The 19657-nt window shown below is 38.6% G+C and overlaps 1 protein-coding gene and 1 pseudogene across 2 annotated transcripts in view; both read left to right on the forward strand.

Moving 5' to 3' along the window:
- Positions 1-3116: 3116 nt before the first annotated feature.
- On the forward strand, positions 3117-3553 carry LOC114086182 (large ribosomal subunit protein uL24 pseudogene; annotated as a pseudogene).
- A 5203-nt stretch (positions 3554-8756) lies between these two features.
- The window catches only part of Prrg1 (proline rich and Gla domain 1), a 102834-nt gene continuing 91933 nt past the window's right edge, over positions 8757-19657 (forward strand). The window contains exon 1 of one of the 2 annotated variants that reach the window (XM_027927439.2): positions 8757-8845. The gene's annotated coding sequence lies outside the window, so the exon portion shown is untranslated. Of the gene's footprint in view, positions 8846-10680; positions 10731-19657 lie in introns of those variants that run through there. The other variant, XM_071606416.1, reaches the window with a different exon arrangement.

Raw genomic sequence — 19657 nt, forward strand, 5'->3', positions numbered from 1 at the left:
ATTTTGAGACAGGGTCTCACTAAGTTTCTTAGGGCCTTCGTAAGTTGCTGAGGCTGGCTTCAAACTTGCCGTCTTCCTGCCTCAGCCTCCCAAGTAGCTGGGATTACAGGCCTGTGCCATTGTGCCTAGTTGTTCATTAATTTTCTTAATGATGCCTTTTGATGAGCAAATGTTTTAAATTTTACAAAGTCTAAATTATCATTGTTTTTCATTTATGGTTACTGCTTTCTTTATTCTAAGAAACCTTTACCTGACCTCATGTCACAAAGATAGTCTACGTATTTATGTAAAAGATTTATAGTTTTACTTCTTATTTTACATATCTGTCCCATCTCAAATTAATTTTTGTTTATAGCATAAAGTAAGAATTGAGCCCGCATGCCTGTAATCCTAGTGGCTCAGGAGGCTGAGGCAGGAGGATCACGAGTTCAAAGCCAGCTTCAGCAAAAGCAAGGCTCTAAGCAACTCAGTGAGACCCTGTCTCTAAATAAAATACAAAATAGGGCTGGGGATGTGGCTCACTGGTTGAGTGCCCCTGAGTTCAATCCCCGGTTACCTCCCATACCCTCCCAAAAGAGAATTGAGTTTTATTTCAGTGGTTCCAGTATCATTCATGGAAAAGACTTTTCTGTCCCCAAAGAATTGCCTTGGTTATTTTGTCCAAAAGTCAAATGACTTTACAGGTGGGAGGATATTTCTACACTCTCTATGCAATTTTACTGATATATTTGTTGATCCTTATGTCACACTGTCTTCATTACTATTAAAATATAAGCCTCAATTGTCAGTTATTTTAAGTTCTTTAGCTTTGTTCTTTTTCAAAACTACTTTGCATAATATAGATTTATTTTTTGCATTTCCATATGCCTTTATTTTCCTCTATGCCCTATCCAATTAGTATTTCTTTAAAACTCTTCTGGGATTACAATTAGGAGTATACTGCCTCTAAAATCCATGTTGGAGAAATGATATCTTAACAATTATGAGTCTTCCTATGTAGAAGCATGGTACATTTTTTTCATTTAGATTTTGATGAAATTTTCTCAGTAGTATTTTGTAGGTTTTAATATAGAAGTTTTGAATATACTTTGATATATTTGTTCCTAAACACTATATAATTTATGCTGTTGTTGTAATTAAAATTTTATTCTCTAATGTGTGCTAGTATATAAAATGTAATTAATGTTTGTTATTTAATTTCCAAATATATGGGGCTTTTTCTAGATCTCTAATTTTATTGTAGTTACAGCACATAATCTGTATAATTTCAATCCTTTTAAATTTATTGAGCCAAATTTTATGGTCCATCAGATGCTCTATCTTATTTCGTTTATGTTTACCAACAGTTTTTGAAAAGATATGAAAGAAATACAAAAATAAAACCCTGTTTTCTTGCAGTTTACCAGTCACAGGGAATTGTTAAAAATATAAAGATGCAGGGTGTAGTTGTACACACCTGAAATTCCAGCAGTTTGGGAGGCTGAGGTAGGTGGATTGTCAGCTCAAGGCCAGCCTCAGCAACTTTATGATACTCTGTCTTAAAATGAAAATAAAAAGGACTGGGGATGTAGTTCAGTGGTAGAGCACCCCTGGGTTCAATCCCTGATAGATTAGATAGATAGATAGATAGATAGACACACACACATATATTCATACATACAAAGTTAAGAACAGCTAAAATTATGTTGTCAGTATGGATTAAATACATAAGTGATGAAAAGTCCTAAAGGAAATTATCTATCAGAGCAGGGGCTCAATCAGCACGTGTACTACTCCACTATTTCTGGATGTGAGTGTTTGAGCCAATTCTTAAAACAGGTGTTGGGAATGAACTGTTGGAGTGAATATTAGTGAAGTGATATGTAACACAAGAGATTTTAAAAAGAGAACTGGGACATCATGAACAAAAGACAGTTTGGAATCTCTTTCCCTTTTTTTCCTTCTGTCTCAGTCCATTTTCTCCTGCTAGAACAGAATGCCACAGACTGAGTAATTTATAAAGAAAAGAAATTTATTTCTCACAGTTCTGAAGGTTGAGAAGTCCAAGATCAAAGGGCTATATCTAGTGAAGGCCTTCTTGCTCTCCCATAATTTAATGGAGGATACCACATGGTAACAGAAATCCACTGCATGTGAAAGAGAAGAAAAGAGGGCCCCATCCCTCTCTTTTATGATTGACCCACTCCTGTGATAAAAGCATTAATTTACTCATGAGGATGGAGCTCTCATGATTTGTGTACCTTCTATTAGGCCTCTCTCTCTCTCTCTCTCTCTCTCTCTCTCTCTCTCTCTATATATATATATATATATATATATATATATATATATATATATATATATATATATATTGTGTGTGAGATGGACACAGTGCCTTTATTTCATTTTTTATGTACTGCTGAGGATCGAACCAAAGTGCCTTTCACATGCAAGGCAAGCACTCTACCACTGATCTACAACCTCAGACCTAGGCCTCATTTTTGTTACAATGAAAATTAAATCTCAACATGAATTTTAGAGAGAACTAATATTTAAATCATAGCACATATTTTTTCCACAAGAATTTTTTCTAACTTAATATGTCTCATGCTTTGTGATAAATGCTGGCTGTGCACTGTCTCTGCACCCAAAGATCTCTTAGTGAAGTGGAAGACGCAGGCATAAATTGGTAGAGTACAAGCTTTAAGAAGTGGGATGCTAGCCAGGGGCAGTGGTGCACGGCTTGTTGTCCTAGTGGCTTGGGAGGCTGAGGCAGGAGGATTGTGAGTTCAAAGCCAGCCTCAGAAACTTAGTGAGACCTTGTCTCTAGATAAAATATAAAAAGGGGGTTGGAGATATAATTCTGTGGTTAAATGCCCCTGGGTTTAATCCCTGGTACAAAAGGAGGAGGAGGAGGAGGAGGAGGAGGAGGAGGAGGAGGAGGAGGAGGAGGAGAGTACTAGAATAGCAAGGTGAAGTAGAAATAACTAGTTTACTTTGCCTGTAGTGGCATCAAGAGTATCTTAGATAGTGGATATCATTTGAGCTTGGTCTCTCAACATGTGTCTATTGGATAGAGAGAATGAAAAATGCCTAACAGCATGAAAATATAAGACAGAGGCATCAGGTAGACAACCATTATGGAGTTCAACCTTGTGGTGATCCTGTGATGCAGCAGAAACTACAAATGCTATTTCAGTGCCCTCTCACACATGCGCAGGAAGATTACAGTAGTCTCTGCTCTCCAACGAGTTGCAGCAGAAGTAAAACATTCATTCCATACCCACCTGCAAGAATGACAAAGTTCAGGGTTTAAGACTCTAAAATGATTGCAAAATTGGCAAGGAAGTCCAGGTATATAGAAAGAAATATGTCATCTATATCAAATGGTTGCAGCATGAGAAGGCTAATGACTCAACCATTCAAGTGGGCATTCACCTAAGCAAGGTGGTTATCATCAGGCTAAAACTGGACAAAGATAGAAAAAGAAATTATTGAATGCGAAGCCAAGTCTCAACAAGTTGGAAAAGAAAAAGGCAAACATAAGGAAGAGCTTATTGAGAAAATGCAGGAATGAATATAACCTGTTATGCAACTACAGCTTAAGTGGATTCCTAGCCTCAAATGTGTTTCTTTGGAACTTTCCAAGATGTCTCTGGAATGTTTCATTGCCTTCCTGTTTTGTTATTATTGTGTGGCTCTATCAATCCACTTTTGCTATTTTTATTCATAATTTTATGAATAGAAATTTGAACTGTTTCCTAATTTCAAATGATATTTACATCATTTTATAAGTAAAATATATCGTATCAAAAAAGAAAAAGAAAATATAAGACAAATTGAAACAATAGCCTAGGGTATATGTATATGATGAGTGGGGATACGAATTTGCAAAGGTGTGATAGAGCCAGATAATTAGAAAATTTGATCGTGCCTAAGGAGTTTGTAATTTAAGTGAATAGTATTCATAAAATGTTTTTAAGCAGTACAGAGGCTTGATCATATTTGTGTTTATAAAGATAATCGGCAAAATTGGGAAGGATGGTGTATTAGCTTTATGTCACTGTGACCAAAAATACTTGAGAAGAACAACTTAAAGGAGGAAAAGTTTATTTTGGCTCATGGTTTTAGAGATTCAGTCCACGGTCAACTGATTCCATTGCTCTGGGCCTAAGCTGAGGCAGAGCATTATGACAGAAGGACACGGTGACAGAATGCTGCTCTGCTCACGGTGGCCAGGAAGCAAAGAGAGAAGGAGGAGCCAGAGGGACAAGATATAACCTCCAAAGGCATACCCCCAGTGACCCACCTCCTCCAGCCACACCCCACCTGCCTAGAGTTACCACATAGTCATTCCATTCAAACTTGGATTGACTGATTATGTTACAGCTGTCATAATCTAATTATTTTACCTCTGAATATTACTGTATTAACCCAGGAGCTTTTGGTGGGACACCTCCTTTCCAAATCATAACAGGTGGCTTGGACTTGTGAGAAATTAAAGACAAGAAGATGAATTGGGAGACCATGTTGTAGCTCAAGTGATTGAGGATCAATCTGAAGTGAGGCAAGACAGAGGAATTAATATGTGAAACATAAAGGAGGTAGAATGAATAGACACCTGGGAATTAAGACAAAGTGGTCATTAGTTATTTCCACTTTGAATGTACGTAGTAGGTTCATGGTGGTTTCATTACAAGGAAAGAAAATGCAATAAAAAGGCAGATCTGGGGAGAAAAACTGAGTTCTATTTCTTTTACCTTGAAGAAGAAGGATCCATTAGCCAGCTGTTACCATAGTTCTGAAAATCAGGAAAGGGTTTAGTGCTAGAGATTTGATTTGCAAGTCATTATTATTGACTGGACATCAGTTAAGCAGGATCTATACTTGCCTAGTATGTCTGAGGGAAACTGGACTATTGGAGGGAGAAGCCCCTTTCAAGGACTTTGAGTAACTATTAAGAGAATGGAGGAGTAGAAGAATATGGGATATCAGAGATGAGTGTTGAGAGCCACAACTGAAGCGGCCCCAGCAAACTTCCAGCTGATTGGCTCACCATGGCCCCAGCAAACTTCCAGCTGATTGGCTCCTCTGTGGCGATGCTCATTGGGCTGTTTCCCAGCCCTTTCAGACCACGGAACTGCTCATTGGGGGACTCTTTTGGCTCTGCCCACGCAATCCAGCAAATCGGCCTCAAGAGCGGGAGGAGTGGGGGTTGAGTGGCTCAGCTGAAGCCCGTGGTGGCAGTTGGGCTCTGAGGGAATTCCTGAAGAGCTCCTGTGGTGAGGCGTGTGTTTGCTGGGGCGGCTTAGGCTGTGGCTCTCAACAGATGAGTGCTGGTGATGTAGAAGGATGATCTGTAATAACAACTCTAAAAGTTTGTTTTTTAATCCTGCCTTATTTATTAAACAACAGACATATCAAAAGAAGTAACTGGAGGAAAATTAAGCTTACATCACATATTAATTAGAACACTTTAGGGTTTCTGTAAGAGAAATCAACTTGAGCTAGCTTTGGTAGAATAAGTGACTTTCTTATGTGGATTCAGTGATTCCTCATAGAATCCCTGAGTTAAGAAAGCCATTTTAATCATGAGTCAGACAACCATTGAGGATGCAGGCTCAGCTACACTCTGTCTACCTTTTTTCTTTGTCTCTCCCATTCCCTCCAGTCTTGTTTTCTCTACTTCTCCTGATGCTACAGCACCTACATGGATATGATATAGCACCGGATACTCAATATTACCAATTGCCTCTCCCTATTCTAAATCCCCAGGGAAGTTCTCCATTGGCCCAGCATGGGTGAGATGTCCCATTTTAATCCAGTTAATTGTGTGTGTGAGTGCATGTGTGCATGTGTGCATGCTTTGTAAGTGTGTGTATGTTTAAAGGGGCAAAGGAACTCCAGGCCAATTAAATCATAATGGGTGGGATCCAGAAGTCAGTATTTTTGTTTATAAATGCCCCACTTTGAAAACCAATGGTTTAGGCTCCATTATTTTTATGAAAATAAATACTTTGGTAGGGATAATAATGCCAGCTCTCCCCAATCCCCCCCCCCCGTACATATCTATGTCTTAATACCAGAACCTGTGAAAATCTGAAGGTCAGGTGATTATCAACCATAACAACAACAACAACAACCACAAGAACAATAATTCTATCTATAACTCTAATTCCCCTAAAGAAATATTATTTTGGATTATCTGGATGGGCCTAATATAATCACAAGGGTCCTTAAATGTAGACAAGGTAGACAAAAATGTCAGTGTCAGCTATGCACAGTGGCACACACCTATAATTCCAGCTACTCAGGAGGTTGAAGCAGGAGGATCACAAGTTTGAAGTCAGCCTCAGCAACTTAGCCAGACCCTCAGCGATTTAATGAGACCACATCTCAAATTTTTAAAAGGTTTGAAAAGGGTGGGGATATAGGTCAGTGGTAAAGGACTTCTGGGTTTATTCTCCAGTACCCCCCCCCCCCCCCACAGCAATTCAGTTTTAAAAATGAGTGTCAGAGTAATATCATGGCTGATTTTGAAGATGAAAGGGGGTCATGAACTAAGGAATGGGGACAGCCTCTAGAAATTGGAAAAGATAAAAAAGAAGTCTTCCAAAGAGTTTCCAGAAAGGATCTCTACTCTGTGGACATCTTACTTTAGCCCAGTGTGACTATTTTTAGACTTCTGTCCTCTAATAATGTAAGATGTGTATCTTTTTCTTCTTCTGAAAATAGCATGTCCATCTAACCTTTTCATTTAGAAATATTTCTCTTTATTTTTTTCTTAGGTCACACATGTATTTTCTTTACAGGAGTGGTTATGATACCCAAACCCATCCAATTAGGCTCTTCCTTTGGTGTTTTAAAAACTGGAATGATGTTGATACCCTGTCTCAAAATCAAAAACAAACAAACAAATAAAACAAAGCAAAACTGGAAATGCGGAAAGAGACATCTTCTGTCTGATAGCAATTTAATAGGCATGATCCCACTACTACTTCTCAGAGGCCACAGTTCCAAGCCTGTAGCTCATGACTTTGGGAGGTTTAGAAAAAAAAAAAATGACCCTGTCTGAGAGTGGTAAGATTGAGAGCCTGAACTGGAATTTGAAGCATTCTAGCTTCTGGTTCCATTTATCCCCAAGACCAATCATAGAATTACAACTTGGGTTACACAATAACCTAAGCTACTTCAATTTAGTATTTGTTACTCCAATCAAAATAACCTGACAAATGCAGTCAATAAATAAATAAATAAATAAACCCAGTAATTAAATGAAAAGTTTTTAAAAACCTACATATACACATCTGTTAGGATGCAAAAAATTATTTTTATTAACCCATTGTGTTTTTTAAGTACCTTCCATAAGGGAAAACTTTTACTAGTGAAATGAATAGGACAATGCCCTGCTTCCAGACACTTATAGATGTATTCATCTGTGTCTGTATTTGCCAACATACTTTTCTGCAATAAGTCCTTCCTACAGTCTCTTTATACTTATTTGACAAACGCAAAATAGAAATGTGTTCAAGCAAGTTGGCTTTGTAAAATACACAAATGAAAGAACCATAAAGGTTAACAAGAAGATTTTCATGATAGTCTTATCTTTAAATGCAGTTACCAGATTCTTCCGTAAAATGCTACAATTACAATCAAAATACTTGCTGGGAAGGAATATTGGTGTGATCCTGTGGTGATTCTTTTATTCTTAATGAACCAAATACATCTTAATTCCATCATTACTAAAGTAAAAAGAAAAGGGGGAAATTAGTTTGGAATAAATCACTTCAGGCCCACAGCACAATTCACTTTGGATTCACTCAGGTGTGTGTTTATTTTAATAGCCGATCTGAAGGCATGTGAGGTGCCACAGCTGACCAGAATCTAAACAGAAAAGCATAGAACTTCCAATTAAGCACACATGCAGCATGGAATAATAATCAAGTTAGGCTCCCTAGAATGCTAAATTCCAGAAAACCTTCAGCCCTTAGGTTGTCATTTCCACAACAGTACAGATCTTTTATTTTGTTTCTAAGAAGGGCTTTTAATATTCTAAAATACAAATTCTAAAGTAGCAGCCTAAAAGGCAGATTCAAAGATGGGTGTTATTTGACAATCTATGTTCTCTCCTTTCCAAGATATTCCTGTAGGTTTGTTCAAGATTTTTTTTTTTTTTTTCCCAAGAGAAAGCACACTGTTGTCCCCAAAAGTTGTCTAGAAGCAGGGCAAGAGAATTTGTCCTTAGGGAAAGGGCAATTCCCAGAACTGTAACAGTGGGCAATGCTTGGATGGTTGCCAGTCATGATCTGGACTCGCTCGAATACCTGCATAGGTCATCTGTGGAAGAGAAATCTCCACTCCCTTCACAAGGGCTGAGGACTGTGCATGATGAGCAGTGACAAAGGAAAGAAAAATGTGTAGTTATATAGGCATGTGAAAGGGGTAAAGTCTGGCAGGAATCTGTGTGGCTTGAGGAAGTCCCGAGGGCTGACTGTTTGGCCCTGCGCCAGGTCTGGTTTTTTTGAGAGTGCAGAGGCGCCTCGATGACTTTTCTGTCTACCAAGAGTGGAGAGCCCCAGACCGATGCCCAGGGTAGTCGGTCTTCCCGGCAGAGGCAGTGGTGACAGCAGAGGCTCCACTCCTCCCTCCATTCCTCCGTTTCCCACTCCGCCTGGCCCCGCCCCTCATTCACCACCCCTACTAGCCCCGCCCCTTATTTCATAACTCCGCCCCAACCCGGTCCTGTAGCTTATCACCTCCCTTCCCGTCCGCTCCTGCCTGCTAGCTCCGGCTGGACTCGGCAGTTGTGGGAGCGCGCAGGCGCGGCGAGCAACTCTTCAGAGCGCTGAGTAGCGGAGAGGGACGCGCGGTAAGTGTGGCAGGAGCTCGGGGCTCCTCCTGGGTAACTTGGTCCCAGGCGAGCGTCCCAGGAGGGATCGGGGTGCGTGGGGGTGATTTCAGTCCAGCAAAGAGAAACTAACTAGACGTGAGGCAGCACTGGTGGTGACGTTGCCTAAGGGTGTCCGGCCAGGACCGCGTGGAGAACCGAGTGCTTGTGGAGAGTGGGCGAGGGTGTGTATAAGGAGAAAAATTGGAGAAAGGCTCCAGAGGCTGGAAGTCCACACACGGGATTGGCAGGATCGGGAAGCTGGCCAAGGGCGCTGGAGAGTGTCCCAGCTTCAAGTTCAGTCCCCCTGCTTGGTGCCCCTGAGCAGCGTCCCAGACACATCCCTTCCCCCTCACTGCCTTCTCGGGGTGCATAGTTGCCAGAAACCTTCACCATCGCTCGGGAGAGGATTTAGAGGTGGGCTGTTGGCCCGGGCTCGTGCCAAGGAGGGCGTAGCTTTCGTGTGACTTTCCTTTACCCCGCCCCCGGGAATGTGTCCCTCTTCTGGTCCATTGTGCTCGTGGACGTTTTAACAAAGGCTATGACTGTTTCGCAGGCAGTGGCGGGTGACAGCGGGGGCGGGTGTGTGTATGTGTTGGGGAGGGGTGATTGAAAAGTCGGGATGCGGCCCTGGGGACGGGAGATCTAAGGGGTGCCTGGCGTGGGGGAAGTGGAAGGAAGGGAACAACCTTCCTGCTTCAGCTTTTTCCTTCTTCCTGGTCCGCTGATTTTGATCAGAGGTAGAACAACCTCAAGAAGGATACGACTGGATGTTAGTGTGCATGTTCAGGCTCTGGCTGCTGCAGCCTTTGCTTTTGTGATTGTGTTGTTCATATATTTATCTAGAGTCCTTTCAGGGAGAAAAGCGAAACTAATAGAATTTGAAAGGAGTGAATGGGGGCGGTGAGGAGGTGGAGTGACAAAACTTAGAGCTAAAAAATTGCCTTTTAAAAGTTATAGTTTAAAGCCAGACTTAGAAAGATGTGAAGATGGGCAAGTCAGGGTAAGTAAGAACTTGGTTGGGGTACTGTTGATTGTTTCAAAGACAAGCATACTATAGGGGGTAGGGTGCTGCCAAGGACTTTGGCAGACTCTCTTTAGAACTTTTAAAAATTATATTAGGAAGGCTCAGTGGCAGAGCCCTTGCCTAGCATGTGTGAGGCACTGGGTTCGATCCTCAGTACCACGTTAAAAAAATAAATTAAAAAAGGCATGTTGTCTATCTACAACTGTAAAAAACATTTTTAAAAAATGATATTAGAAATACAAAACACTAGGGCAAATATTATGATGTTGGATATGGGTCCATAGGCTTTCATTTTCAATTTTAGAATCTTCTTTGAAAGATGGTATATGTATTCCCAAGCATAAATATTGATATTTTTACTCATTTGTTTTAACTTAATACAATAAAGTGATCTTCCTTTTCCTCCACCCCTTTCCCTTGATTGTGAATCCTGTTTTATAAACATTTACTTTCAGACTTGAAATATGTTTAAAGACAGTTGCCCCACCTCAGGTATGAAGTAAATAAGATTTCTGCTCCTTTATTCTTGTAACTCTTTCTTCTGTTTTTTTTTTTTTTTTCTGTTATTTTAAGAAACAGAAACAGTTGCTAAATTATCAAACTAGGGAGGTAGGAGTAAGTGATTCCTTGTCCCTTTTATAAGGAACTCCCGGAACTTTCCAAATGAATTCTCTGTGCAGACTCAGCCCAATTCCCCACTTGGACAAATTTGCCAACATACCAAGAATAAATTAAACATTCCCTTTTCCATTAAATTGATATCACTGACCTTATTTCTCTCTTGCTACTAGAACCTCAGGATTCTGTGTTACCCCAGTACACAATGCTACCTGGCATGTGGTGAGTGCCTAGTAAACTTATAGTTAAGTATTAATAAATGTTGTTAGAAAGATAGTAATTCATTCTGCATAAAGTTCATGGGATAATAAAAGATTTAAAATGCTAAAATTGTTTTTAATATTTGAGTAACATTATTTGGAATATTGATGAGGAATAAGTACAGGATTATATTCCCATGTATTAGTCCTAGTTTATCCTTATAAAAGAAGTACAAAAACTGCAGATAAAGGGAAAATAGGGGATCAGAAAATGGCCAGATTTTTTCTGAGGGGGTGCTGGGGATGGAACTCATGTCCTCATACTAGGCAAGCACTCTACCATTGAGCTGCACCTCCAGCCCCCAAGACCAAGTTTTTAAAAGGCTAATTTCTAATACTGAAACTGTGAAAAATCAACATGTGGCAAATTAACCATCTGTAGAAAAACACAAATAGCGTGCTGCTGGAATTTAGGAGGTATTACAAACAATAAAGCTTGCCAGGTGGTATTCTCTGAAGCCTGATGTAACAAAAGAAATTGTAACCTGGTCAGTTGTGTTATACTTCCATATCTTAAGGTGGTTTGAGCCTTTAGTTAATGGATCTCTTTGAGTTGTATTATTCCCTGATGGGTTTGGTCTGACCATTTCTGCCATCTTACCTTTGATATTCTCTTAATTCCACCAGCCTTACTGGCTTTCCATTCACCTCTGGTTCAAACAGAAATTAACTTCCCCCAGCTCCTCACCAGATCCACTCAATCTCATCATTCCCTTCCCCAGCTTTCATTTCATGAATGGATTTTCCATTTGGAGAGACTATCACAAGCAAATGATCACTCACTTTGTAAAATAATGTAATTGATTCTTTAGTCTAAAAATGAGTCCTGATTGACTACTTGGTTAGTCCAGGTTTCTGTGTGCAGAGAATCTATTCTGGTCATTAGTAACTTCTATTTTTCTTCCTTGATTTCACCTCTATCTAATTAAATGTAAAAGTGACTTAATTCTATTTCCATGACACCTCTTTAAATAACATTAACCATTTACGCCCCCCCCCCCCCCACTTCATGTTCAACGTTTTTTTTAAATTTTATTATTTTGTGGGGATGGGTGCCAGGGATTGAACTCAGGGGCACTCAACCACTGAGCCCCATCCCCAGCCCTATTTTTGTATTTTATTTAGAGACAGGGTCTCACTGAGTTGCTTAGCACTTCACTGTTGTTGAAGCCGGCTTTGAACTCATGAGCCTCCTGCCTTAGCTGGGATTACAGGTATAGAACACTGCGTCTGGTCATGTTCAACATTTCTATTAATAAAACTTGAGACGCAGAGACATAAACAGATGCCATAATTTTTTTTAAAGAGAGAGAGAGAATTTTTTAATATTTATTTTTTTAGTTTTCGGTGGACACAGCATCTTTATTTTATTTTTATGTGGTGCTGAGGATGGAACCCAGTGCCCCGCGCATGCCAGGCAAGCATGGTACTGCTTGAGCCACATCCCCAGCCCCATAATTTTTTTTTAAAGTTCTACATCTTCTGTGACTTATATACCCACCTATTAAAAAAATATTACAAACCAAACCATTGCAAGCATATCTTCCTTCCTAAAACTTTCCTCACCTAGACTGATGTTAAGCTTTGGATATGAGGTGTCCTCCAAAGGCTCCTGTGTTAATGCAGGACTATTCTGAGGTGAAAAGATTAGGTTATGAGAGCTGTAACCTAATCAGTCCAGCCTAGTTTGAATGGATTGAATGAGTGGTAACTGTATACAGGTGGGCCATGGCTGGAGGATGTGGGTCACTGGGGATGTATCCTGGAAGGGTTTATCTTCCCTGAAGCCCCTTCCCCCTGCTCTCTGCTTCCTGGCTATCATGAGTGGAGGAGCTTTCTTCTGCCATGATGTTCTACCTCACCTTGAGCCCAGAGCAATGGAGCCATCCAACCATGGACTGAACCTCCAAACCATGAGCCAAAATAAACTTTTTTTCATCAAAGTTGTTGTCAAGTATTTTGGTCACAGTAATGAAAAACTGACTAATATAACTCCCTCCTTGTATTTCCATTTTTCTTTTAATTCTTGATTAGTTCATTTTACCAAGTCTTTATCTTAGAGTTCTGTGCAAAACTTTCTTTCTTACTATATGCTGAAGACAATACTATGGCAATCAAGGACATGGATATGGAAGGAAAACAAAATTTTAAACTTCTTAGTATCGGTTCCCTCATCTGTAAAAAATGATAATGATAATACTTACCTGAGAGTGAGATCAGGTATTTTAATAGCTTATCTTAATGTTCTAAAATGGCAGCAATTTATTTGTATTTGCTATTTCTTGTGAGCTCCCATCATTTCAGTTATCAATTGACTTCAAAATGTGGATGTTTTGATACCTCACACCCTGTTCAAACTCCAGTTGTGTATTTGTGGTTTCCTTCCATATATCTCTGTCAAGTTGTTTATAGCACAGTGGTTGTCAAATTTTAGCATGCACTATAATCACAAGAATGCTCGTATTTCTGGGTCCCACCCCCAGAGTTTATGATATAAGTCCTGAAAATTTCCATTTCTATCAAGTTTTCAAATAAAGGTGATGTTGCTAGCTTTGTGAAAGAAAATTGTTCATCTGCAAGGAAAAAAATTAGCTGGCAGCCTCCAGCCTAGTGATATGGTAGGCATTGTAATGTCATAACACATTACTCATGTGTTTGTGGTTAATGATGATATAAGTAAGCATACTGTACTGTCAGTTGTATAAAAATACAACACATACAATAATGTATGTATTACAATAAGGTATGTACGTTAACACTTGCTAATGCTAATATATGAGTGTTACCAATTTATATATTTACTATACTATAATTTTAGATCATCATTTTAAAGTATATTGCTTCTACTTATAAAAAATACTGTAAAACAATATACCATTTATATGGTAGCAGCAGCCTCATGCATCTTGTGTTTACTGTATCTCTCAAGTGCATCAAAAGGCCAAGAGGAATGATTGACCTATACCATCTAGGCTTATGTGAGTATACTCTAAGATGCTTGTCTAAAGACAATTGACACCAAGAAGCATATCCCCATTGTTAAGTGGCATATGACTACACACATATACATACACACACACATACACATATATATGAAGTCATATAGTGTTGTATTTTGGGGGGAGAAATAAAAAACAGGGCCAGTGAATTGGGGGAACACTTACCTGTGGGTGAATAAGGTGTGATCAGGGAAGACTTCACTATCAACAAAGGCCCATAAGAGATAAGAAAACTATTTATATAGAGAAAGAGCATTTTTGACAGAGAACATCAAGTGCAGATGTCATGAAGTGGGACTTTTTGAGACCTTGCTAAGAACAGCAAAGTGATCTCTGCAACTAGAGTAGCATGGGGTGAATAATAACAGAGTCAGGTAAGCAAAAAGGAGTGTTGGAGAGTGGGAAAATCCTATAGAGCTATTCAGCTCAATATTGGAAGACATTGTAAGGAGAGGATAGTTATTAGAGACTTTAAAGTCAAGAGTGATTTTACTAGATTTCTGTTTTATAGGGATTTTTTTTTCTGGGTGCTGTGTGGAGAGTAGATTGAAAAAACCCAAGAGAGGCCAATTAAAAGAGGGATTATGGTGGTTGGATTAAGGTAGTGTAATGCTGGAGGTGATGTTAAATGATCCGATTTCCTGATGATTTGGAAGTAGAATATAACAGAAGATGAGAGTCAAGGATGCTGCCAGTGAGTTTCAACTGAGCACCTGCACCTGGGAGAATGGAGTAGCTCTTTAATGAAATATGAAAGATTGCATTACTTTTGTCGTTCTATAATATTGTATTGACTATTAACTTCAGAATCAATTTTTTTTTATACCCACAAAATAACTTGCTGAAATTTTCATTGGGATTGCATTGAATTTGTAGGTCAACTTGGAAAGAACTGACATCTTGAGACTATTGAGTATTCCTATCCATGAACATGGAATATCTTGCCATTTTTTCATTTTCTGAAAGAAAAGATTAAAGATTAAATACTGGCCATGCTGAATTTGAGATGTTTGTTTCATAGCCAGGTAGAATTCATAAGTATGAGTAGTTCTATCTATTTTTATCTCTTTATCTCTGGTAATATTCTTTGTTCTGAAGTCTGCTCTATCTGAAATTAATATAACTAACTAATATTGCTTTCTTTTAACTAGTGCTGGCAAGGTACATCTATCCCCATCTTTTTAATTTTAGTGTTATGTGCTTTTAGAGTAAAAATGAGTTTCTTTTAATTGTATTTAGACTATTCACATGCAAAACAATTATTTAGTTGAATTAACATCTACTGAACTTGTTATTGTTTTCTATGTATTGCCCTTACTATTTTTGTCTTCCACACTTTTATACCTCTTATGGGTTTAATTAAGCATTTTATATGTGCTATGGTTTGGATAAGTTTCCCCAAAGGTCCATGTGGTGAACTCTTGGCTCCCTGCAAGGTGGTATTGGGAGGTGACAGAACTTTTAAGAGATGTGGTCTACTGGGAGGTCTTCAGATCATTAGAGGCATGCCCTTGAAAGAGATGGTAGGACCCTGGCCCCTTCCTCTCTCACTTTCACTCCCAGCCATGAGGGGAATAGCTTTGTCTTCCAAGCATTCCTGCTGTGATGTGCTGCCTTGCCACAGGTCCCAAAGCAATGGAGCCAACCATGGGCTGAAACCTCTGAAACTGTGAGTTAAAATAAATCTTTTCTCTTTAAAAGGTGATTATATCAGGCATTTGCTGTAGTGATGGAAAGCTGACTAAAATTATGGTTTATTGTCTCTTCTTTTTTGGTATATAAAGTATGCTTAAAAAAAAACCTTTAAAATTGTTGCTCTAGATTTTCCAATATACATTTGCAGTGAATCCAATAAATTTTTAAAAACGCTGTTCTCCCCCTGGGTAGTGCAAGTATCTTGTAATAAAATCTTCCTAATTCCTCCCTCCCTCCCTCCCATTGCTTTGCTTTTCTTAAGACTTTAGCCATATAATTATTTCTAAATTATTAGTTAATTTTGCCTGTTTTATTAAATGAAAACATCCACATATCCATTTTTTTTTTTTTGCTCAATATTACATATATGAGATAACGTCAATTAGTTGTATGCTTCTCAAACATTGGTGTGCACCTGAATTCCCTGGAGGTTTGGGATGGGGCCTGAGATTCTACCTATCAATTTCCCATGTGATGCTGATGTTGCTGTTTCACAAATAATGTTTGTAGTCATATGGTTCTAGTTCATTCCACTTTCAACTGTTTAATACGCTCTGAATACTTCAGTTATTTACTGTACAGATATTCACCTAGGGTAGAAAAGACGTGGGAAACTGTCCTTTAGTTTTCCACAAAGTTTTTTTCTTTCTAGGATTGGGAACTAAGAAGGAACAAATTATTTCATACTAACATGGGTATTGTCATCAGAATAGTAAATTGAAGATTTGAATAAAATAGTGATATGGTTCCAGAACATTTCTCACATTGCCTTTTTAGTTATAGGCAAGATTTTGCCAACTTTATTCTGTTCAGGTTATTCTGACATAAGGAAAAGTTAGAAAGGACTTATCAGGTGCCCTGTGTGCAAGTGAGTATGTGCTCAATCGCATATGTATGGGAGTAACAGACAAGACAAAGCTTTTATAAAAGGGCTTTTATAGGAAACAATAGCTCCTGTGTTTTGTTTTGATTCTTTTTCATGTTGGGGCTTTGAAGACAAGCTCTTTCTATTGTAACATCTTTCCTATAATGGCAAAGTGATTTGGTTAGCCTGAAAACCTGGAGGACAATAGAAATGATATTGTCATTGCAAGTTGACTTGTAGAGCCTCCTAAAGAAGTGAATTTAGGGCTGGGGTTGTAGCTCAGTGGCAGAGCACTTCCCTGGGACGTGTGAGGCACTGTGTTCAATTCTTAGCACCACATAAAAATAAATAAAATAAAGATATTGTGTCCGTCTACAACTAAAAATATATTTTTTAAAAAAGAAGTGAACTTATATGTTAAATTTAAATTAAGCATTTATTGAACACCTTTGGTATATAGGAGTGTGTGTGTGCTAGCGTGATCCTTTGTAAATACTTCTTAAAAAATGTTATTGGGCCAGGTGCAGTGGAGCATACCTGTAATCCCAGCAGCTAGGGAGGCTGAGATAGGAGGGTGGCAATTTTGAGACCAGTCTTAGCAGGTTAGTGAGGCCCTAAGCAATTAGGGACACCGTGTCTCAAAATAAAAAATAGAAAGAGCTGGGGATGTAGCTCAGTGATAGAGCATCTCTGGGTTCAATCCCCAGTACCAAAAAACAAAAACAAAAAAAACAACAACAAAAAAAGAATGTTATTGGTTATTGGGCATAATGAAGTGAGAATCAAAGAGTCATAGGGCTGGAGTAATCACAGTTCTTAAAAATGCTTATAGTTGCTTTGCTTTCTCCATTATTGTGGGGTAATAATTGATATAGTTATTTTCAAGCTCATTCAAATACTTGGTGATGAATTTTTGATAAAGCACATTATCTCCTTCAAAGGCTTGGCAATTAAATGGACCAGAATTGAAATAACCATTTGAACTCTAGGCACATTTTTTTCAGTGCCTCGGAATGTAGAAGCTAGAATTTCTTTAGGAAAATGTGTTATATTTAAAATCTCTGACATGGAGTAAGCTCCCTGTGTTCTGTTTTCTTTCCTCCTTTCAAAACTGTCTCAGAAGATGTGCGTTATTTTTTTGGAGTCCTAGTTAACCACATGCCTCCTTTTTCAGTGACAAAGCCTTGTTATTTAAAGCACTTTATGTTCTGTGAATCACTTCCAGCCTCTCTCTGGTGTGCCTGTTCTTTGTGATTTGGTTTCTAGTGTTATGCATTCCAATTTTATAAAAAAACTATATAAGTAACTTGCCACAATAATCTATTCTGACATGTTTGCTTCAGGGAGAAAGCAGAAAAAGTTAGGAACATAAGCCCAGTTTTAAAATTTGCTGTTGCTGCAAAAAAACAAAAAACTGTTAATGGGATATATTTCAAGTTTCTTTTCCTATATTAGTATTACTTATGGGACTAGAATATTTATTTTGTTAAGAATATATTTACTTTCATATGTAATTTTATCCTGCTTCAAAATCCCTTGGATTTATCAAGAAAATATTATAGAAGTGAAAAATGAGAGAAATATCTTCATTAGGTTTTTAAGCAGAGAGTCTGAAAATACAAATATTTTTGTTGTATTAATATGAAGAGTATTGTAAAAATAACTATTCTTTGAACTTTAAACTTTAAAATGCAAATGGTAGATACTCATATTTATTATTAGCATTTTCTTTATTTCATTCTCTAAATTATGAATGTTCACCAACATTTATAAAATTTACCTTTGAAGTTTTGAATAGTGTATTCCTATTACTGTTGTCCTAGTTTGAGGGTTTCTTACATCTTTCCTAACACTTTAGCCATATCCTTTTAAGTGGTCTCCCCAGTCATTTGTTCCCTGCGCTTAATCCAGATCTGCCTATCCACAGGTATTGAAAACCTTCTAAACAAGGCGTGGTGGCGCACACCTATAATCCCAGCAGTTTGGAAGGTTGAGGCAGGAGGATCATGAGTTCAAAGCCAGCTTCAGCAAAAGCGAAGTGTTAAGCAACTCAATGAGATCCTGTCTCTAAATAAAATACAAGATAGGTCTGGCAGTGTGGCTCAGTGGTCGAGTGTCCCTGAGTTCAATCCCCAGTCCAAAAAAAAAAAAGAAAAAGAAAAGAAAACCTCTTCCTGGAGCTGGGCTTGTAGGACTTGTAGCTCAGTGGTAGAGCACTTGCCTAGCATGTGTGAGGTGCTGGGTTTGATCCTCAGCACCACATAAAAATAAATCCTCATCAACCCCTATAGACCGAACTATTCACTCAGTCAAAAGCTGTGTGTACCTAACATTTCTGAGTTGTATAGGCCTAACCATTCTTCTGTTTTTCTATTTGAGTTCCTCATTTGCATTTCAATTCTTAGCCTTTTGACTGGTGCTAATTCTCTGTCAGCATCTCAGGCCTACTAGCCAGAGGCCTGCATCCCACCACCAGGAATCTCAGTGCTAAATATCCCTAGAATCCTTGCCACTAGAGCGCGTGGATCCTACTCTACTTTAACTGGACTTAAGAGGAAAAGGTTATCAGAATCCTCAGTGAACCAGGAAGGAGCCTGGAGAAAATCCTGTGTAGAATGGGATTTTCTTTTTTCCTCTGGGACCCAAACCCACTCTCTTGACAGCCCTGTCCTTCTCAGAAATATAGTGATAGTCCATTATTTGGAAGATTGCTCAAACTATTTTTTCTTCTTATCTCTTAAAAAACTCCTTCCCATATGGATTATCATCTTTATTCATAACAATAACCACAATCACAGTAACCTCTCTATGTTGTACTAGATATTTTCATGACTTTGTATTACCCTCTAGAGTATATGACTTTATCCCCACTTTGTAGTGGGAACACTGAAGTTTAAAAAGAGTTTTAAGTTTCCAAGGTCACTTTGTGGGTATATGGTAGGGCTGGAATTCCAGTCCAGGTTTCTCTGACAATGAAAGGTGGGAACTTTTTTCAGGAGGCCCCCATGCATGAAGCTTGCTTTGAGGACTTTTGTCTTCCTATCCTCACTTCCACATGGCAAGCACACAGTAGAACTCTTTAGTTTAGGAAGAGAAAATGTATATTGAGCATTTACATATGCATTTCAACCATCTAGTGTTATGATCTAGTAGGGGTTAGTGCTAATGAATGGTAAGTGATCAGATGAGAGGATATTAGTCAAATTAGTTAGAATGGTAACTTCCCTGTGCTTACACAGTGGCAGGCTTATGATAGACATTCAGAAGTATTAATTGAACTGATGACATTATCTACTCAAATATTATTGAATTAATGATATTATCCACTAT

The sequence above is a fragment of the Marmota flaviventris genome, chromosome X (genome assembly GCF_047511675.1).
Source record: "Marmota flaviventris isolate mMarFla1 chromosome X, mMarFla1.hap1, whole genome shotgun sequence".
NCBI lineage: Eukaryota > Metazoa > Chordata > Mammalia > Rodentia > Sciuridae > Marmota > Marmota flaviventris.